General features: G+C 36.8%; 2 long non-coding RNA genes across 4 annotated transcripts; both read right to left on the minus strand.

Annotated features, from left to right (window-relative positions):
• LOC120252808 lies at positions 1-6108 on the minus strand. Of its 2 annotated transcripts, none has more exons than XR_005534143.1 (3): positions 5034-6108; positions 284-373; positions 1-189 (listed from the first exon to the last, which is right to left on the minus strand). It is a non-coding gene; the product is annotated as an uncharacterized LOC120252808 (long non-coding RNA). The 2 variants fall into 2 exon arrangements; XR_005534142.1 differs by having other exon boundaries at positions 1-215.
• Positions 6109-17724: 11616 nt separating this feature from the next.
• Positions 17725-21573, minus strand: LOC120252731. Of its 2 annotated transcripts, XR_005534128.1 has the most exons (3): positions 18441-21573; positions 18136-18315; positions 17725-18065 (listed from the first exon to the last, which is right to left on the minus strand). It is a non-coding gene; the product is annotated as an uncharacterized LOC120252731 (long non-coding RNA). The 2 variants fall into 2 exon arrangements; XR_005534127.1 differs by having other exon boundaries at positions 18136-21573.
• Between the last annotated feature and the right edge of the window lie 2571 nt (positions 21574-24144).

Consider the following 24144-nt stretch of genomic DNA (forward strand, 5'->3'; position numbering starts at 1 on the left):
TATAGTAAATAGTGGATATGGCCAGCATTTTTATTAAATTATTGACTCAATGGATATTTTATCAGCAAGTATGTGCAACAAATCAAATAAACAAGAGAAAACAATTGATGTACAAGAGTGTTAACAAGCTTGAGAATTTCTTCAGGCTTAACTGAATGTTCTCTCATGTGTTGAAACCACAGCCAAAACCTGTACTAAGTAAGCTCCTGGTCAGCCTGAAGGTCAAACCACAGAATAAAGTTATTACCATAACATCATAAATAAATCCCAATGAAAAACTTACTATAGCTGCTGTCATCACAAATTTGGGCAAGTCTTCATTTTACTGTTTACAAATATGATCACTTTGATTGATCCCACCTCCAACTGCAATCTAGAAAAAGAAAATGGCAACCATGTTTGATATTTCAATAGCAACATTTTTAGAACTGCCCTATGGGGATGTTTCATGACAATGCAATGCAGACAGCACAATGGCAGTATGCCAATGAAACAGCATACTCATGTGGAGGAGAAAACTAAATCAGGCTGACATTAAAACAATAATCAGGTAACTAAATCTGAGAACTATAGTGTAGTTGCCTCTTAAAATGATAGAGGCCGTATCGAACTTTTCATAGCCATTACTTGATAGGTCAATGCAGAACTTGTAGCGGAAAATGGAAAGAGGCTCAGTTTCACCCTGCTATCAGGAAGATGATAATAAGCTGCAAATGGTAGCCAGCACAGTCTAGCTAGCCTTCCATGTTGCCTCGCCATCCATCTCCATTTCAATTTCAGGTTTTTCATATTTCTGCAAACTCTGGGCCCGTTTGGTAATTTCTTTATTTATTTATTTTTTTGTTGGGGGGTGGAAAGTAAAAGAACCATGGACTTTCTCTTTCCCTTCAATCCAAGCACAAGTTGGTTTTAGGGGATATCATCACAGCCTCTTGAGACACATAAATGGAGACAAGAAAGAAGATGAAGATGAAGGAACACCAAAGTCATGTTTGGAACAATGGAATGCATGTACCAGCCTTGAATTGCTATTTTCACTTGAGGCAAAATTACAGAAATGCATGATGCCTTGACATATGTGATTATGCAAGCCACTTAAATGGATTTTTGGCAAAGATGAAGGATTAGACCGCTAAGGAAGGCAAAAAGTGGACGACCCTCGCCGGCGCAAGTGATAACATGGTCCACGCACATGTAGACACTAGAACCACCAGCACACAACCACTCCTCACACTCCCAGAAATATACTCCCACTTGTGATCCAAACTCTCACCACTAGTAAAAGGTTCTAACAGATCCAAACTACCAATATACCACTTAATCATTGATAAGCCACTAAAATGTATTACTTGCATGTATATATACACACCCAATAAAATTTCAATTTGCGTGTATCTAAAATTCATAATAAAAGCCAAAGGTGAGCAAAATGCCTATTGCCCAATTGACACCAGTCCCTTGTGTAGGATGTCAAACACCTAAGTGAAGCAAGGTAAGAGCTCAGTGTGTTAAGATATTATTGTTGTTGTCCAGTGAAAAAGTATTCCCCAAATAGTTATGACTACACCTGTCCAAGGGCCGGGCTACCCGCCCATGCCCAAAGGCCCGCCCGAAATTTGAGCGGGTTTGGACAAATATATAAGGCCCGATGTCCGGGCCTTGGACAAAAAAAAACCCGTTTTAAAAATGGGCCGGGTTTGGGTTTTGTTGTTAAAAGCCCGACCTGACCCGGCCCGGCCCGTATTATAAAATATATTTATTAATTAAGTTGGTATATACTTATACAATATATATATATATATATATTTGATTGCCATTAATTATAATGATTTGAATTTTAGTTGTTTTAATTAAATAAAGATTTATATTTGGTATTTTAACTTTTAAGTATTTTGTAGAACAATATTTGGTCATATCCACATATTAATAATATTGTTAATTTTTTTTTATAATTTATATATTATTTAATAAAAACTATTTGGGCGGGCTTGGGCGGGCCTTGGGTAGAGATCATTAAATTTGGGCGGGCTTGGACAAGGATTAAAGCCCGAATTTTCAGGTCGGGCCGGGCTTGGGCAATGTTGAATTTTAGTAATTTTCATTCAAGCCCGGCCCGAACCCGGCCCGGCCCATGGACAGGTCTAGTTATGACTAATGGTTGTTATTATTGATGTAATATTATTCATTCATTTGAAAATACATCTCGTCTTCCTGTCATTCAACCAGGCAAAAGAAAACAGTTCCCCTTCCTTTTCTTCTTATTCTCATTTTTGAGTTTGTAGGGACATGGACACTCCTCAAACCCTCAACCTCTAATTAGGAAAGAGTGCTATTCAGTTCCCTCTGAGAGGAACAAGAGAGGTTCAGATTCAGTCCTTATTATCAAACACAATTCAACAACCAGAATCAATGATGGCTGCAGTGGTGGCCTGTAGATTTGCAGGTCACCGGGGCTGCCACGCCATTTTAAACATAAAACTTCAGGACAAATCATCACTACCTCTGAAAATGGTAGTCATGAACTAGATAAACTTTATAGGGTTTGCAAAATAAGCAAACCCTCATCTGACCTCAAATCTAATTCTGACCTCATTTGGATTATTATTATTATTGTCATTGTTGTTGTTGTCATCGACAATATGGTCTCTGTACTTTTGTTTCATTGTGTTCAAAAAAACAAGAAACAAGAGGCTCAGATGTGTAACCCTTTCTATCAGAGATAAACACTAAATCAAGGGCTGCAGCAGTAGCTGCCAAGCCACTTGATCTTGAGACTCTTGTAAGTATAATTGGGCAAATCATCACAGCCTCACAGAGACATGGCCAACAACAATACAGTCGCAAGAGAACTAGGCCTCACCACCACCACCACCACCACCACCACCACTACCAGCAGCAGCAGAGAAGATAGGGCTGCAAACGAGGTGCACATGAGCACACATTAATCCATCATACCACCAAGATCCCTCTTCTTTGGCCCCAATTATCTCCATAAGAACAGGAGCAGTGGTTTCCTGCAGAGAAGCAGGCCATCCAGATTCCAAACTGCTTCACCATGGCTACAAAGAGATAATAAAGGAACAAAGAAGATGATTCAAGGATAAAGATCTCTCTCTATCTCTCTCTCTCTCTCCGTCATCCTCATCCTCCTGCACTCGAGAGGAAACAATAAGCCCCTGGAGAGAAAACATGATTCATAAACAAGAATCAAAGATGGCTGCAGCGGTGACCTGTAGATTTGCAGCACACCAAGCTGCCCCGCCATTTCAATCCTCACAAAACTTACAGATGAATCATCACTACCTCAAATTAAAAAAGAGGACAAACTTTGCTTGAATGCAACATTGAAAGTAACTAGCTCACTTAAACTCAGATCATTTGAATTCTTAAACGACATGTATTTTGGAATGGAGAGAGTATATAATTTGAATAGGAGACATCAAGATAACAGATAAGATTTTTGCAATTCAAATGGAAAGATGGCAGATTTCAAGAAGATAGATGCAAATAGCCTTTTTTCTTTGTTTTCTCAATTTTTTCATCACTCAGAATGCACCATTGATTTCATTCTTGTTCTTCAGAGAAGAGAAGGCAGGCTCACATCTGCCCTTTTCATTTCATTAATGAAGAGCAAGAACCAAAGAAGCTGCTATAGTGACCAGGCCATTTGTTTTCCAATTCTTGTACTTAATTTTTGTTTTCTAAGAGGCAGGCAAGGACATCCCAGAAACACTTGTTGAGAAAGGAGAAAGGGCCATAGAACAGGACTGGGGATCAACGATGGAGGTGTCATGCACCTTAACACTTGTTGCAATTTCGTTTGGCAGTTATAAGAACATCTACATCACCTCCAAAAAGTGACAAGAGAGAGCAAGAAGAGCCGCTGCAGCAGCAATAGGAGGTGAGCAGGAATTACAGGGTTGAAGATAAGAGAGAACAGAGCTTTAGGACTACCAACCCTTCACACTCCTTTTCTCTCTTAGTCTCTTCAGAGCCCCTTCCCTATTGATTAAAGTGGCATAATTGCATATATCTATATAAAACTCATCACACGTGATGATGATGAGTCACATAAGTCCACTGACAGTGCTACAACAAATGGCTGCAGACCACAACAATCTGCCACGCCATTTTAACACGCGCACGTGCACGCAATGTGGCATCAGTAGTGTTCCATGCATACACAAAGCCAATGTCAATGGGAAATAATAGAATTGTAGGAAACATTTCCATATAGCAGAATTGGTGAAAGATACAAAAGGGCCTTTAGTATAACAGTATTGGCACTATTACTAAGCCTTGGTTTGCGGGACCCTTATTGCACAATTCAAAACACGCTAAATGCAGAATTGCCAAGGGTCCAACCCAATCCCCATGTCGGCCGGGTGGGGACAAACAAAGGATCCACAGTTCAATTATAAGACATTGTGCTTGTATCAAAATGTGGTGATGCTAGTTTAGGGAATTTCCATAAAGTCAGTAGAACATTTCCTGTTTAAGCAAAATTGACACAGAAATACCATGGCACCTACCTTGTATAGCTTAGGCATCAGGGAAAGTAACAGAACCAAATTTCCCTTTTGAGGAGGAGGCTGCCATTGTCATAAAGACCTATTGTTCAGACACATGACACTCAAATAATAAATGATTCGTATAGGAGAAGCATAATAAATTGTGAATATTGGCAGTGTTGTACAGTTATAAAGTTACCCTACATAAAATATGAGTAAATACATCCTTATCGCTCATTATATTGAATAATATTAAATTGATGACTCAATGATCAAAACTAACTGGCCAGCATTCTAAAAAGATCATAGAACGAATGAAGTTGTTAATTACTGAAGATTGTAACAGCAAGTTCCATAAACATCAAATCAGAAAAGGCTTAACAATCTAGCAAGATGATTGTAATACTCGAGGTTCTAAAATTCCTAAATAAACAATAATAAAAATGCTAGGAGCCAATCTATGGTGGGTTAGGCCAAATACGCGTACAAATAATTATAAGGAAATTTAGCACCAGAATGTACCAAATTTCACATATTGTGAACAAGGCTCGATGTTGTCTCATTTACCAAAACAACAGCTTTCATCTAAGCCACAGATCCCTTTGACCTGAAAAAGAAACCACATAACAACTTTAAAGTGGCAAAGCACCAAAATGCATAAAAAAAACCATCACACCCGCATGTGCACACACATGCATGAATATAATCCATGTGCAAGAAGACCACTGGCCAGAATCTGGACATATAAAGGATAAGAGAAGGAAACTGTTCCCTTCTGTAACTTGAACAGTAAAGACACTCACTAACTTCTGCCATAGAGATCACAGATAGCAAAGTAGACTGGCGGGCCGCGGCAGCCACAGAAACAACAATAACAACAACAACAACAACAACTTCAAGCATAAAGCTCATGTCTGACCTTGAATCAAACATACTACTGAAACAAGTATTAGCGATGGCTGCAAAAATGGCATGGAGAGTCACCCCTCACCTTAGCTGCCCCGCGATTTAAATCTAACCCTCTTTGATATTAAATCATCACAGCTGATCATAACACTCTTCTCCAACACAATGTGCATGATTTTTTAGAGACATGAAATTTTATGAGGATATTATGTAATTTCATGTTTTCAAAGATGTATGAAAATGTAATGAGCGGACGGAATCAAAATTGATATGTAATTTCATGCGTCAAACAATGTCCACTATTAAAGCTTGCCAACATATTTTGAAATAAACAAGAAAACTAGTGCTTCTTTCGGAAAAATATAAGTCACATACTTGCAACAAAAATAAAACAAGGCTCAGATTCGCCTTCTGCAAGTCACCTGATTCCAACCAATCACCATAGCTCAACCAATGCATTGGCTCTCAGGTACGTAAAGGTTGCAGCGGTTACCAGCTAGGTAACTGGCCATCCAAGCTGTTAGGCCATTTACATAACTGAGAGATCAACATGGTCAAGAGATGCGGTCAGTAAAGCATCAATCACCTCCAAACATGCAAAATTTACATGCACTGGTGCTTAGCGTATCCTCATCGCCTCTAATGTGAGTGTGTTCACAAGTATGCATGTGACAATGACCGAGGGCTAGCAGTTTTTGACAAATTGGCAACAACCACTCAGCATTTAATTGAATTTAAGAACATGCACAACTATGGAGGATAACCGCAAGCTCAACAAAAACCTGTGCTCTCACCTGACGAATTTCTTAACTACTTCTTGTTGGAAATATAGTCCCACATCGGTTATGTGATAGAAGTGTAATGGGTTTATATATGAATAGTATAAAAGTTGAGCCACCAAGTCTTGAGACTTTTTGGTGTAAGACCCCTAAGTTATGTAGCACCCATATAGGGCTCACTAGTACAAAATATAAAATCTAACAATTCTTATCAAAAACAAGATTCATCAAACCAAAAAATAATCTGAATTTTAGAAGATGTAAATATTGAAGGAATTGAAAGGCTCAGAACCACCCTTTAATATCAGTCACATTGGCCATTATCCCAAAGGATAAAAAATAATAATAATAAGAAGAAGAAGAAGAAGAAGAAAATGAAAATGAAAATGTAGTGCCAACTTACTGAAATCTCTTAGCAACATATGGCTGCAGGTCAACACAACCTGCCCCGCCACAATTGGCATAGGGTTGTTCATCACAGCCTCTAGGACACAAGGATTTAAACATATTTAAGTCCTATAGAAGGCTTCTACAACAATAGAATATGATTCACTCAATCCAGAAAGAACGACAAAGAATGTCAACTGCACCTTCCAACTGCTATTTCCAGTGGTAGTGAAATAACAAACAGCTGAAAAGTCGCACTTGGCAGTTGCGCCACTCCCGGGCATAACTATAACAAAAAAAGGAAGATCTTGGGGGAAAAAGAGTGCCACCATGTGCACAAACATGCATGAATACAATCCATGTCCAAGCGGAACTATTAGGAAGAATCCGCACATAGAATAAGAGAAGGAAGTTATTCCCCTTTGCAACTTGAACGGCAAAGGCACTCACTAACTTACGCCACAATGGCAACACAGTGAGCAAAGAAGACTGCCAGGCGGCAGCAGCATTAACAATAATAACAACAACTTCAACAACTTCAAACATCAAGCTCAGATCTGACCTTGAATCAAACATAATGCTGAAACAAGTATTAGGGATGGCTGCAGAAGCAGCATGGAGAGTCACCCCTCACCTTAGCTGCCCTGCCATTTAAACAAGTATTAGGGATGGCTGCCATCTAGTCACACAGTACTCTCCTCCAACACAATGTGCATGATTTTTGTCCAGAGACATGAAATTTTATGAGGTTATTATGTAATTTCATATTTCCAAAGACGTGTGTGTGACCGGAGAGCTGAAATCAAACTACTACTATCTTATTTTTCTAAACCAAAGGGATGACACTGAGATAGGTAGAGGTAGAAATTTTCAATACCTAAGCTCTCTAATCTAAGATAACAGGGAACTTACAGAAGATGTCATAAATAGTATCCAAGCAAGATGACTAAAATTAAAAAGAGCTTCTAAAGTTTTACGTGGCCATAAAATACCTCTTAGATTGAAATTTTATAGAATAGTTGTTAGGCCAAGTATAATCCAAGGGCCTAAATATTGGGTGGTTAAAAAATAATATACATAAAGAATAGTCATGGCTGAGAATGTTAACATGGCGTCATCTGTAAGTAGGAAGAACAGATTAATAAATGAATTTATCCAAAATAAAATGAGAGTGACACCTATTACTAATAAGAAAAAACTGATTAAGATGGTCTTGACATGTCCTTACAAATAAGGTTAATGCCCTCTGAAGAAAAATGGAAGCTCTTCAAGGGGAGAGTTATAGACAAGAAATAGAAGTACTTAAAAAAGTATTCGGTAGAAAATTTACAACATGATATCTAAGCTTGGTTAATCTAGCCTTTTCACTTATGAAAGAGCACCGTGGAAGCGAAAAATTAATCTACTGTCATTAATTCAGGAATACAATTTTCTCAATAAAAAGTCACCTAGCATAGAAGATAAATAAGATATGTACAATTATTAAAGGTCAGCAATTGTCACTACTGAAGATTTCATGGAGATTTATGAAATAACACTCTCCATTATTTTGCCTACTTCCACTAAACACATCACTTATTTGCCACGCTTCCATGTACTACAAAGAAGAAAGCCAAGGCTCAGATCCACCCTTTTCATCACATTAATACAAAATACGAACCAAATATGGCTGCTGTAGTGATCAGCCCTGCCATTTCTTTTTCAATTCTTGTTTCCATGATCCAAACGCAACCTAAATTTTGGCTTCTAAGATGCATAGCAAAGGCAAAGACCCGCAGAACTCAGTTCGGCCAAATGTATATAAGGATTCAACACAATAGCTTAAGCTAATAGTGTGAAAGACACAGACTTACATATCCATATTAATAAGTACCAAATTTAATGAAGGGTGACAATTAAATACTACGACAAAGGAGTCATACCATTTGAACACAGGAACTCAAGGGTGAATCATCCCTGCCTCTAAAGACAAAATAAAATTGAGAGACCACAAATCAATAAAAAAAGGGCAAACTGAACCCCATGCCTTCTTAAGAAATTGAATAATATCAGAGTCATTGTTAATTTCCTCAAAGAAAAAGGAACATTGATCTAAACTTCTTATCAAAGAGAACGCAGAATCAACGGATGGCTGCAGCAATAACCACCAAAGCCACTGACCTTAACCAATGTTCTCACACTTGGCAAAGGAAAGAGTTACCATCATCCTAATGTGAATGTGGTCTTCACACGCTTTCAGAACAAGAACAATTATGAAACAATGCAAGAAAATATAGCATGCGAGAGGACTTGATATGTCACTCTTCCGATTTATAGCAACCAAGGAGCTGTCTCCAGCCATGGACAAACACATCACAGACCACACACACACACACACATAATTGAAGTTTGGACCTTAGATAGCATTGCCTTCTTTCTTTGCCTTCATCATTTACTGAGAAACCAAGAGGCAATAGGCTCAGATCTGACCTTTTTTTTTATAATCAGAGATAAACACTGAATCAAAGGCTGCAGCAATAGCTGCCACGCCACTCGATCTTGATGCTCTTCTATGTCAAATCATCACAGCCACGAGAAGACAAAAGTGCAGCATTGCCATTAACAAGCATCATCATCATCCTCCTCATCATCTTCTTTATCATCATCATGGTAGTAGTAATAGTAGTAATAGTAGTAGTAGCAGAGACTTCAAAGGTCGCGAGTTCAAGCCCCTCCAACTTAATGGTTGAGGTTTGTTGCTCAACCCACATTTATCATATACTCCTTCCGGTCCTTTTTAGTCGGCAAGTAAAAAGGAACGAAGAAAAGCTCTCAAGTAAAAAGAGATAACACACACACACATATATATATACACGCAGAGAGAGAGAGAGAGAGAGAGAGAGAAAGGGGGAGGAGGAGGAGAAGGAAGTGGGGAGGAGGAGGCTCAGATCTGACCTTTATTATCAGAGAGATAAACACTGAATCAAGGACTGCAGCAGTAGCTGCCACGCCACTTGATCTCGAGGCAGTTCTACCGCAAATCATCACAGCCAAGCGAACACAAGCGCAACATCGCCATTAATAAGCATCATCATCATCATCATCATCATCATCATCATTGGTAGCAATAGTACCAGAGGGTTCAAATCCCTCATACAGAAGAGGCTCGGATTCGCCATTAATCCATGATACAACCCACCAAGACCATTCCTTTTCTCCCACAACACACCAACCCCTCCCTCTACGAGAACGGGAGCAGCGGTTGCCTGCTAAAGAGCAGGCCATCCGAGCCGCTACACCATCGCTACAGAGAGAGAAGAGAGGAGCAGCAAAGAAGAGGAATCGATCAACGATGGAGAGTTGGAGACATCACACGCCTTCAAACGCTGCGATCGCATTCGAAGGTGATTAGGGCATCGTCATGGCCTCTAAATCGAAACAAGGAAGGCAGAAGCAAAGCAGCAGCAGCAGCAGCAATGGAATGGAATGGAAAAAGGAAAGAGAAGAGCATGGCGCCATGAGATGAGGAGGAATCACAAAGAGCTTGAAGATAAGAGAGAAGAGAAAGCGGCGAAGAAGAAGAGGGCAGAGCTTTGGGACTACCAACCCTTTTTCCCGCAGCGCTCTCTCATGCTCTTCATCTCGTCTTTTGAGAGTCCTCACTCAGCAAATAGGCAAAGGTTAATGAGGCCATTAGCTTGGTATTTATAGAGGTAAAAAAAAGGCTGTGTGACTAGTCACTGGCCCTACTAACTCTATTTTTTGCAACAACTTCATCTTGGAACTTGTTTTCCATCCGGGAAATGTTTAAAATCAATAAAAGTTGTTTTTTTAACACTTGCACCAACTCTACTTTTGGAACAACATCTTGAAAACCAATGCGTAAAAGAAAAAAAATAAATGGTTTTTTTACACACTTGACAATTTAAATATTATTTTATTATGAGTCATCACGATGAATGAGATGTTAAATGGATAAACATTCTATTAAAAAGAAAATATATAATGAAAATCAGAGATATGTTAAACCATGATAAAAATGAACCAATATCAAATCGAACTCAAAAGTCGTCATGACAGCTTTGATTATTTGCCAGCCATATATTGTATATGTGCTCATATTTATAAATATATATATATATATATTTCAACTAAATCTTCTGACATAAATAAGATTATGTTCATTAATTCATCTTCATATATACTTTATTTTCAATTTAAATAAAATAAATTATAAACACAAGCTAATACCACAATAAACAACAGGTACTAGAGGAAGGGCAGAACATAAATAAAAAAAAAGGAATAAAAAAATATATCAAAAGCAAAGAATTATAAGCTGACAGCCTTCTTAAATTGTAGTAGAGGTGTTAAATCAAGTACCCTCCAAACACCCACAAAAAAAATTAAAATTAGAATTAAATACAAAACAAACCTCGTAACAGATTAAACAATGCACACTCTATAAACAATGCCGTTTTACACTACAGAAAAAAAGTCACTGCTAGAAAAATCATTCAACAAAGAGAGGAATACAACTGGCATTGTAATGAAGAATGAAACATCTGAGAAGATGGTTTCATCATTCTTTGAAATCAATTTCAAACATTAGTTACGATAAATTTAGAACAAAAATTTCATCCCTGTAATTAATTACAGATGAAAAATCCGTTAGCAACATCTACAACGTAGTCATCTTCTAGCAAGACTAAATCACCAGCAGATTTAAACTACGTACCTTTAGTTTGCAGTATATTTTTCTTTCTTTGTCACTGAAATAAATCAAGCACTACCTCAACTGATGAATCCGCACCATCCTCATCCGCCTCAGACATTTCGACATCATTTGCCTGATGATGGAGTTGATTGTCTAGAAACTTCTAATGGCGCATTTCTCTTGGCTCTCTTCACATGCATGGAGGTATTATTGGAGATTGTCATGTCTTCTGTATCTGATTTTGATGTTCGCGAATCTGGTTCATAGTCTGTCATGGCACCATTTTGAAGATTATCACCGCTCAGCACTTCAGATTGTGCCAAAGCATTTGGCTTTTGTGTCTGCTTCTGTGACAACAGTGAAACTTTCATTTTGTACTGCAAGAATTCTGTGTACATCTTCGTATATGGTCTCTAGATGATGGAGATGCTTCCCTAATTCAGACAAAAATCATGTGAATAATATTTGTGCTTGCATCACTTATTGATTTATATTATTGACAAATCACTTGATCAAGCACAATCTCACTTTCAATAAGATAAAAAGTCACTTGACCTCCCAGGTAGTTAAACAGTAATGATTTCCCCAAAAAACAAGGAGACAGCAAGATAATACAATATATTAGACATTAAGCCTCAAGTTTTATTCCAGATGGACCAGAATAGACTATAAATAAAAAATTAGCTCCAAGAGAGATATAGTAAATGGTTGACACAGGCAACATTTTATATAGAATTATTGACTCAATGATTAAATATCATATTTGCAAGTTTGTTAAAATATCAGTGCAACAAATCATAATAACATGCAGTTCTTGGCTAGACTGTGCTGGCTACCATCTGCAGCCATTATCATCTTCCTGATAGCAGGGTGAAACTGAGCCTCTTTCCATTTTCCGGTATGAGTTCTGTATTGACCTAACAAGTAATGGTTATGGAAAGTTTGATAACGGCCTTTTATCATTTTAAGAGGCAACAACACTATAGTTCTCAGATTTAGATACCTGATTATCTTATTCTTCTTCTAGTTTTCTCTTTCATTGGCATGTCACTGTGTTTTGTCGATGTGTTGTCTGCATTGCATCGCCATGAAACACCTCATAGGGCAGTTCCTAAAGTTTGTTTTTGAAACAACAAACAAGTTTGCCATATTCTTTTTCAAGATTGCAGTTGGAGGTGGGATCAATCAAAGTGATTATATTTGTAAACAGCAAAATGAAGACTTGCCAAAATTTGTGATAACAGCTATGGTAAGTTTTTCATTGGATTTATTTATGATGTTACGATTCAATTTCAGTTTTTTCATATTTTTGCAAACTGAGGGAGCCGTTTGGTAATTTCATTATTTTTGGGGAGTGCAACGTAAAAGCGCCAAGGGCTTTCTCTTTTCCTTCAATCCAAGCACAAGTTGGTTTCAGGGGAAATCATCATAGCATCTTGAGACACCTGAATGGAGACAAGAAAGAAGATGAAGAAACACCAAAGTCACAGTTTGGAGCAATGGAATGGATGCAAATGGAGTGCAATGTTCTAGCCTTGGATTGTTATTTTCACTTGAGGCAAAATTACAACATATGTGATTATGCAAGAGCTAGACCGCTAAGAAAAACAAGGGAGTGCAACTATCACCACACTTGTGAAAGTTTTTAACGGGGCCCGGGTACCAATAGACCATTTCGTCGTTGGTAAGCCATTAAAATGTATTACTTGCATGTATATATACACACCCAATAAAATTTCCACTTGCATACATATCCCTATAAAACTCATAATAAAAGCCAAAGGCGAGCAAAATGACTATTGGCCTTTTTGGCACTGAGTCCCTTACATAGGGTGTCAAACACTGACGCCACGCAAGGTCAGAGCAAATATGTGTTAAGATATTGTTGTTGTTGTTTAGTAAAATAGTATTTCCCAAATAATAATGACTAATGGTTGTTATCGTTTGGAGTAAATTTTTTAATGACACCAAACTATGATCATTTTTCATTTTGGAGTCCAAACTTCAATTTGAATCAAATTGGTTACCATACTTCAATTTTGTTTCATGGAATGATCACCTGAGAGATTCAAACTTATTTTTTATGATATATATGCCTGAAATTCTCTGTCATCATACATGACACGCTGCCTATTCAACTGATAATTTTATCTAACCTGCTGATTGAGAATTTTTGACATTACATCATCAAAAATAACTCGGAATCTATTGGATGATCCTATGGTGAAACAAAATTGAAGTTGAGTAATCATTTTGATTCAAATTGAAGTTTGGACTTCGAAATAAAAAACTGTCAGTTTAATGCCCTATCAAAAAATTTACCTTAATTGTTAATGTAATCCATCTTTTTCATTCATTTGAAGATACATCTTTTTATTTTTCCCTTCATTCAACCAAGCAAAAGAAAACAGTCCCCTTCCTTTTTCTTCTTCTTCTCATTTTTAAGTTTGTGAGGGACATGGACAAGCCTCCTCAAACCCTCAACCCCAAATTCGGGAGGGGAGTGCTATTCATTTCCCTTCTAACTTCATTTATCATCAATCAATACCTTCCTTAGCTATGATTGCCATCAGATCAATTCCTTCTGAGAAGGACAAGAGCGAGGTTTAAGACTCAGTCCTTTTTATCACACAGTATTCAATAACCAGAATCAAAGATGGCTGCAGTGGTGGCCTGCAGATTTGCAGGTCACCAGGGTTGCCACGCCATTTTAAACCTGAAACTTGAGGACCAATCATCACTACCTCAGAAAAATGAAGTCATAAACTAGATAAACTTTATAGGGCTTGCAAATAAACAACTCCTCTTCTGACCTCATTTGGATTATTATTATTATTATTGTTGTTGTTCTTGTTGTTGGCAATATTGTCTCTGTTTTTTTGCTTCATTGTGTTCAAAAGAAACAAGAAACAAGAGGCTCAGATGCAACCCTTTCAATCAGAGATAAACACTAAATCAGGGGCTGCGGCAGTAGCTGCCATGCCACTTGATCTAGAGACTCTTGTAAGGCCATTTGGGCAAATCATCACAGCCGCATTGAGACATCACCAAGAGCATTGCCATCGCAAAAGAACTAAGCCTCGCCACCATCACCACCACCATTAATCTATCATACCACCAAGATCCCTCTTCTTTGGCCCCAATTATCTCCAGAAGAACAGGAGCAGTGGTTTCCTGCAGAGAAGCGGGCCATCCAAACTGCTTCACCATTGCTACAAAGAGATAAGAAAGGATGGAGATATCATTTAAACATGTACATTTACATCTTGCCCCCCTTTTTTATCAAACATAATTCAGAAACAAGAATCAAAGATGGCTGCATTGGTGGCCTGTAGATTTGAAACACACCAATCTGCCCTGCCATCTTACTCCTCGCAAAAACTTACAGATGAATCATCACCACCTCAAGTTCAAAAAAGAGGACAAACTTTGCTTGAATGTAACATTGAAAGTGACTAGAAGCGCCTGAAAACTGACTCATTTGAATATTCGACATCATGATAACAGAGAAGATTTTTGCAATTCAGATGGAAAGATGGCAGATTTCAGGAAGATAAATGCAAATAACCCTTTTTTTCACTTTCTCTATTTTTCATCACTCAATGCACCATTGATCTCATTCTTGTTATTCAGAGAAGAGAAGACAGGCTCAGATCTGCCTTTTCCATCTCATTAATGAAGAGCAAGAACCAAAGATGCTGCTGTAGTGACCAGGCAATTTGTTTTCCAATTCTTGTACTTAATTTTGTTTTCTAAGAGGCAAGCAAGGGCATCCCACAAACATTTGTTGAGAAATGAGAAAGGGCCATAGAACAGGAATGGGGATCAAGGATGGAGATGTCATGCACCTTAACACTTGTTGCAATTGCATTTGAGAGTGATAAGGCATCTCCATTGCCTCCAAAAAGTGATAAGAGAGAGAAAGAAGAGCAGCTGCAGCAGCAATAGGAGGTGAGAAGTAATCACCGGTTGAATATAAGAGAGAGCAGAGCTTTAGGACTACCAACCCTTCACACGCTACTTTTCTCTCTTAGTCTCGTCAGAGCCTCATCCTATTGATTAAAGTGGCATAATTGCATATACATATATATATATATCCATATAAAACTCATCTCGCATGATGATGATGAGTCATATGACTGCAAACGAGGGCAAGGCGATTGTCCATTGACAGAGCTACAACAAATGGATACAGACCACAACAATCTACCACGCCATTTAAAAAACACACAAGTTCGCAATGTGACATCAGTAGTGTTCCATGCATACACAAAGCCGATGTCCATGGGAAACAATAGAATTTTAGGAAACATTTCCATATAGCAGAATTGGTGAAAGATACACAAGGGCCTTTAGTCCAGCAATATTAGCACCATTGCGTAAGCCTTGGTTTGCGGAACTTTTATTATACAATTCGAAACATGCTCAACACATCAATGCCAAGGGTTCCCGGCTATGGGAGTAAGTTTGCAAACCAATCCTCATGCCGGCCCGGGTGAGACAAACAAAAATCTATAGTTCAATTATAAGACATTGTTCTTGTACCAAAATGCGGTGATATTAGTTTAGGGAATTTCCGTAAGTTAGTAGAACACTTCCTGTTTAAGCAGAACTGACACAGAAGTACCATGGCTCCTACCTAGAACTAAAGCTTAGGCATCATGATATGTTTAATTAGAGAAAGTAACATAACCAAATTTCCCTTTTTTTTAGAGGAGGGGGCTGCCTTTGTCACAAAGACCAATTGCTCAGACACATGACACTCAAGTAACAAATGATTCGTATAATAGAAGCATAATAAATTGTGAATACTGGCAGTGCTGTACATTTATGCAGTTACCTACATAAAATACAAGTAAATACATCCTAATCGCTCATTATATTGAATAATATTAAATTGTTGACTCAATGATCAAAACTAACAAGCATTCTAAAAAGATCATAGAACAAATGAAGTTGTTAATGACTGAAGATTGTAACAGCAAGTTCCATAAAAATCAAAGAGCCAAATCATAAGAAAGTGCCATTCTGGTTCTTAAAGTTCACAAGAATGATCAAATCAGTAAAGGCTTAACTTAACAATCTAGCAAGATGATTGTAATACTCGAGGTTCTGAAATTACTAAACAAACAACAATAAATATACCAGGCACCAATCTATGGTGGGTTAGGCAAAATACGACGTGGTTGGTACAAATAATTATAAGGAAATTGAGCACCAGAATGTACCAAATTTCACATATCATGAACAAGGCTTAATGTTGTCTCATTTGCCAAATCGACAGTTTTCATTGAAGCCACAGATTCCCTTGATTGATCTGAAAAAGAAACCACATAACAACTTTAAAGTAACAAAGCACCAAAATGAACAAAGAACTCACCAGTAATGGGATCACAAATTTAGTCAAATACATGGCAAACTGGTTTTTGCTTCGATAGAAACACTGCAGTACTGCCCTATGCGCATGGTTTTTAAAATCGGATGAGGCGTGCGCAAGGAAACAGCCTCAAGGCGAGGCGCAAGGAAACAGCCTCAAGGCGAGGCGCAAGGAAACAGCCTCAAGGCGTGCCTTGAGGTTGAAAACTGAGGCTTAAGCCTCACTGTCCTGAGGCGCACGCACTGAGGCGCACCGCCTCAGTGCATGTGAGGCTTAAGCCTCAAAAATCCTGATTTTTGTAATATCATTTTAATTTTTAAAGCAAATAAAAAATATTTATATGTATATACTTTCATTAATAAAAACTTATATATGTAAAATTCAATAAAAAAACTCATCAACACTTATGATCAAGTAGTACATACCAATTTAATTTTTTAATCTAAAGATTATGTAAAAATGACAAAATTTATCAAAATAAACTACAAATAAGATAAGATGAGTTACAAATAAAATGGGTTACAAATAAGTTAAGATGGGTTAAAAATAAGATAAGTTATAATTTTATTAATTTTTTTTATAAACTATTTATTTTATAAATAAAATAATATATTTTAATCAGATAAAATAAGTTTGAAAAAATAATTTATTTTATAAATAAAAATAATATAATTATTACTTTGTATTTGGTAGATAATATTATTGTTGTTTTTTTTTAAAAAAAAAAATTGAGGCTTACGCCTCGCCTCACGGTTGAGAAACGCCTCGAAACCCGCCTTGGGTTTTTAAAAACCTTGCCTATGCGTTCATCACGACTGGTGCTGATGGCACAATGCAAGAAACAATGAAATGCAACTGAAACAACACATTCTTGAAGAGGAGAAACTATAAGAAAATAACACTTTTTGATGGGAACTGTAGACAAGGAATGAAAATACAGAGGAAAACTGTATCCTAATGTTTATATAGATAAACAACCGAAATGGATAAGAAAAATAAAGAAATACCAATTTCAAAGAAAATCAATTATTTAACAACATGCATCACAGAAGAGACTGCATAAATAAATAAGAAAAAAGGCATTCTAAATCATAGTAAACCATCAAAGTTACTTTAAGAGCGGGGGGTAATACTCAAAAACCAAGGGGTGGCAAGTAAAAAAACCACTTCCATTTCTATTCTCCACAATCCTAACACAACTTAACTTGAGGAGAAATCATCAGCCACTTGATACTCATAAACTGTGACAAAAAGGAGGTAAAGATGGAAAAGACCAAACTTATAACTGGTACAATGGAAAGAAAACAAAAGAATGTCGCCTGCAATCTCCAACTGTTATTTTCACTCGTGTAAAATAACAAACAGCTGCCAAGTGGCACTTGGAAGTTGCACCACTCCTGGGAATACATCTAACCAAAAAAAAACACACAAATTATAGGTCTTATATAGAACGTCTCGAAAAAAAACCATCACACCCACATGTGCACACGCACTCGCATGAATATAATCCATGTGCAAGCAGACTACTGGCCAAAATCTGGACATAAAAGGATAGGAGAAGAAAACTGTTCCCTTTTGTAACTTGAATGGTATAGGCACTCACTAACTTACACCATACTGAGGTCACAGTCAACAAAGTAGTCTGGCTGGTTGCGGCAGCTGCAAAAACAACAATAACAACAACAACTTCAAGTATAAAGCTCATATTTGACCTTGAATCAAACATAATACTGAAACATGCATTAGGGATGGCAGCAGAAATGACATGGAGAATCACCCCTCACCTTAGCTGGCCCGCCAATACTCTTTGAGGTTAAATCATCACAGCTGGTCATAGTACTCTTCTCCAACACAACGTGCATGATTTTTTAAAGAGATGAAATTTTATGAGGTTATTATGTAATTTCATGTTTCCAAAGATGTACATAAATGTCACGAGAGGGCCGAAATCAAAATTCATATATTATTGTCAACGACCTCTTAGTTTATTGGCATCAAGTCTCCGGCACATGGTGCATTAAAGCATTAATGCCACGCTTGTGCACACTCCAAATGTGGCTTATCCAATTTGTAAAAAAAAATGATAAAAATAAAAATAATTAATATTATCTTATTTTTCTAAATCAAAAGGATGATACAAGATTGGTAAACATAGAGAATTTCACTACCTAAGCTCTCTAATCCAAGATGATGGGGAAATTATAAAAGACATCACAAATAATATTAAAGCAAGTTGGCTAAAAACGAAGAGGACCTTCTAAAGTTTAATGTGATAGTAGAATACCTCTTAAATTGAAAACATGTTTTACAGAACAGTCGTTAGACCAATAAAGTACGGGCTACAATGTTGGGTGGTTAAAAGATATCAAATATAAAGAACAGGCATGGCTGAGATAAAAATGCAGAGATGGACGTCATGTGTAACAAGAAAAAAAGCATTAAGAAATGTATTTATCCAAAACAAATTGTGAATGACACCTACTAGTGACAAATTAAGAGAAAACCGAGTAAAATGGTACAAAACAAGTAGATGCTTTACGATGAAGCGCGGAAGCTTTTCAAGTGGAGAGTCATAGACAAAGAAGTTGTCAACTTCAAAAGTATTTAGTAAAAAATTTACAAAAATGATATTCTACGCTTACTTTATCTCACCTTTTGACTTATGTTAGAGCAGATAATTAAGACTAACAGCTGCATATTGTTCTTTGGTTTTTTCCTAAACCATCACTTGCTTAGGAATGCAATTTTCTTCCTTAAAAAAAGCCACCACTTGGGAAAATTTTCTTCCTTAAAAAAAGTCACCTAGGAGCAGAAGAAATAAATGGGAAATGTGCCATTATTAAAGTGTCAAAAGATTGTCACTCCTGAAGATTTAATGGAGATTTATGAAATAGCACTCTTCATTATTTTGCCTACTTTCCACCAATCCAAACACATGACTTACTTGCCACGCTTACAAGTACTTCAAACAAGAAAGCGGAGGCTCAGTTCCACCCTTTTCATCACATAAATACAAAATTAGAACCAAATATGGCCACTGAAGTGATCAGCCCCGCCATTTCTTTTTCAAAGCTTGTTTTCATGATCCAAATACAACCTAAATTTTGTTTCTAAGATGCATAGCCAAGGCCAAAACGTACAGAACACAGTTCAGACAAATACATATTGGGTCCAATTCAACACAATAGCTGATTGCATGAGAGAAGACTTATAAATTCATATTGATAAGTACCAAATTTACTGATAGCAGATTATTAAATACCACAACATAGGTGTCCTGGCATTTTAACACAGGAATGCAAGGGTGAATCATCACTGCCTCATAAAAACAAAGAATGGAATTGAGAGGCCACAAATCAATAAGAAACAAGATAAACTGAACCCCTTGCTTTCTTAAGAAAATAGATAACATCAAAGTCATTGTTAATTTCCTCAAAGGAACATTGACCTGAGCTTTCTATCAAAAAGAACGCAGAATTAATGAATGGCTAAACATTGATCTGACCTTTTTACCATCCTTCTTATGTGAAGGTGATCTACACACCCTTTCAAAACAAGAGCAATTAGGAAACAATGCAAGAAAATAAAGCGTTAGAGAGGACTTGAAATCTCACTCTTATGATTCATAGCAACCAAGTTGCTGTCTCCAGCCATGGACAAACACATCACAGCCCACACACATAGATAATTGATGCTTGGAAATTTGATAGATCCATTTTTTATTTATTTATTTATTTATTTTTGATTGTATCACCTCCTTTTTCTTTTTCCTTCATCATTTTCAGAGGAACCAAGGGGCAATAGGCTCAGATCTGACCTTTTTATCAGAGATAAACACTGAATCAAGGGCTGCAACAGTAGCTGCCACGCCACTCGATTTAGGCTTTTGGGGCAAATCATCACAGCCAAGCGAACACAAACAAGAAGCATTGCCATTAATAAGCATAAGCATCATCCCTCATAGAGAAGAGGCTCGGATTCACCATTAATCCATGATACCACCAAGACCCCTCCTCTTCACACATAATTGAAGTGTGGAATTTGGATGACTTTATTTATTCTATTTTATTTCATTTATATATATATATATATATATATATATATATATATCTGATAGCATTGCATCCTTTCCTTTCCTTTCCTCCATCATTTTCAGAAGAATAAAGAGGGAAAAGGCTCAGATCTGACCTTTATTATCAGAGAGAAACACTGAATCAAGGACTGCAGCAGTAGCTGCCACGCCACTTGATCTCGAGGCAGTTCTACCGCAAATCATCACAGCCAAGCGAACACGAGCGCAACATCGCCATTAATAAGCATCATCATGATCATCATCATCATCATCATCATCATTGGTAGCAATAGTACCAGAGGGTTCAAATCCCTCATACAGAAGAGGCTCGGATTCGCCATTAATCCATGATACCACCCACCAAGACCATTCCTTTTCTCCCACAACACACCAACCCCTCCCTCTACGAGAACGGGAGCAGCGGTTGCCTGCTAAAGAGCAGGCCATCCGAGCCGCTACACCATCGCTACAGAGAGAGAAGAGAGAGCAGCAAAGAAGAGGAATCGATCAACGATGGAGACATCATACACACCTTCACACGCTGCGATCGCATTGGAACGTGATTAGGGCATCGTCATGGCCTCCAAAGCAAGACAAGAAACAGAGAAGCAGAAGCAAAAGCAGCAGCAGCAATGGAATGGAATGGAAAAAGGAAAGAGAAGAGCATGGCGCCATGAGATGAGGAGGAATCACAAAGAGCTTGAAGATAAGAGAGAAGAGAAAGCGGCGAAGAAGAAGAGGGCAGAGCTTTGGGACTACCAACCCTTTTTTCCGCAGCGCTCTCTGTTGCTCTTCATCTCGTCTTTTGAGAGTCCTCACTCAGCAAATGGGCAAAGATTAATGAAGACATTTGCTTGGTATTTATAGAGGAAAAAAAAGGCTGTGTGACTAGTCACTGGGCTCTACCATTGTTTCATCTTTTGGAAATGTTAAAAAACAATAAAAAGTGGTCTATTCAGGTCTGAATCCTCGTTGAAACTCTTTAGCCAGCAGTCATGAAATCCCATTACAATCCTTTTACCCGGTAAGAATTCAGGGGTTATTTGGTTGGCATTAGTGAAATGGGAGGACTGTAAACACTTATTTGGGTGTGAAATAATGGAAGTGGGAGAGCATTGATTAAGATATACGAAAGTTTTGAGTAAAAAGTTATAAATCACCTCAAAATTGACGGGTTGTTTGTTTGCAAAGGATTGGGCACATTCTCAATTCTTTAGTTGGAAGGTATAGGGAGTATGGGAGGATTCTTTGAGAAATGAGATGAGGGGACAACCTGATTGCCATTCATCTAATTTTTTTGAAGAATCCCCAATCCAGAATTTGAAATGACCATTTTACTCCTGACTTTTAATTGTTTTTTCGTTTAAGTTTACTCTTTTTCCTTTTAGTCTATGAGAGAAACCACTGCCATCTTTCTTCGATCCGTGAGAGAAAGCCTCCCGCCGTCCATGCCCCATCTATCCGATGCCGCCAGCCTCCACGTGCTCACCGGTGAGATTCCTAACTCCCGTTTACGTGGTTGCCTCCTCCGCCGTTGGACCCACAACGACACCCACGGATCGATCCCTAGCCCTTGGGCACCAACAGTGGGCTTGAGCTCAATACCGAATGCTTAGGGTTCAAGAGCCTTAACGAGCGCGTTGATAGTGGCGGTAGCGAGATCGTAGTGGAGAAGGTTGAGAGGAGTGCATGAGAAAGGCCACGGTGGAGGGTGGTAGTGGCAGAGCCTGTGTTTTGGCCGCTATTGACATTGTTGTTTCGAGAAAGATGGGAGGCGGTGCTCGTTCTTAAAGGTGGTGAGGATGGATGATCAGATTTTGTAAATATTTTCGGATAATAATAATAATAATAATAATAATAATTTTTTTTCTATAACAATTTTTTAAATTTTAAAATTAAATATAAAAATGAAAAATTAAATTATAACATGATAATATATTATAAATAAAAATAATATTATTAGTTAATACATTTATTTATTTCATATTCACATAAAAAGACATTTTCCACAATACTTTTTTATTTTTTTACATTCCTAATGAATTACTTTCCCACGCCTTCTAACGAAACACAGTTTTACTTCCGTTCATAATCCATTCCCCCTTATTTTCATTCATATCTCAATTCCACTCCTTACATATAAAACAACCCTTGAGTATTGTCATCCTTGACTATCTTACCTTTTAAAATATATTCAATTCAAAAACTTTGTGATTTTTGCATGATTAAAATACAAAAAATTACAATAATTATGACTATTATGCTTAGCAATTTATTTATTTAGAAGTTTTTTTATTTACGAAAATTAAAATGATGATCCTAACCCTTATTTAATTAATGAACTTAACAATTAAATAATTATTATGACTTAGTTTTCTTATTTAAAATTAAATAGTTATTTATAATAATAAATATTTTTAAAATGTAATTAGCTATTTATTATGGTTAATTAAATTCTAATTAATGGTATTAACAAAGATTTGGATATTAAAAAATAGTGTCTAATGTGAGCTATTAAAGTTTAATATTTATTTTAATACTTAAATAATTTAAAAAATAATTGTCACACCTCATTACTATATATATAATAATAATAATAATATCCATTTGTATAAAGGGCATAACAGTCATTTTATCATATATTCTTTTGTTCAAATCCCTCTCATTTTTATTATTCCTCCACTCTTTTCTATTTCATTCCTTACACCCAAACGCCCAAATAAAAGAGAGAGAATGTTTCTGAAAGTATGAGTACTGATTATGTATGTGTGATCTCAACACTCTTGCGTGCACGGGTTATGCCCCACTTGCTCTAGTGAAACTTGTGCACACTTTTGTCTTTCTTAGAGGCCTAACAGCTCATTGTGACAATAAATAAATATTATAAATAAGTAATATTAAAAAATTGGTGGATCTAAGGGCATCTTTAGTGGTTAGACTATCATAGAGTTTGATGGTCATGCCACCTCATCAACCCATTAAAACTCCTACTCATTAAACTATCTCTCATAATAGTCATACTATAAAATAAGATCCACAATCAACCCATCAACTCATTAAACTATCTTTCATTATTTATACTATAAAATAAGACCCACAATTATTTCATCCATTTTTTAAACTATTGACATTAATATATTTCATTAAAACATAGTTATTTAATAAATTCTTGAATATTTATATTATAAATAAAATTACATTACGATACCACATTAATTTAAAATTACATTGCATTAAAAATAAAATTACATAGTATTCAAAATTACATAATATTAAAATTACATTGCATTAAATATAAAACAAATAAAACTTAAGACGATGATTCTCAAGTTGTTTAGCATTGATGTGGCTAGTATCCATGGTCAAAATTTGATGATCAGCAACCATTTCAAAAGATTTTTTCAAACTTCTCACTT

This window comes from Dioscorea cayenensis, chromosome 3, assembly GCF_009730915.1.
Source record: "Dioscorea cayenensis subsp. rotundata cultivar TDr96_F1 chromosome 3, TDr96_F1_v2_PseudoChromosome.rev07_lg8_w22 25.fasta, whole genome shotgun sequence".
Classification (NCBI taxonomy): domain Eukaryota; kingdom Viridiplantae; phylum Streptophyta; class Magnoliopsida; order Dioscoreales; family Dioscoreaceae; genus Dioscorea; species Dioscorea cayenensis.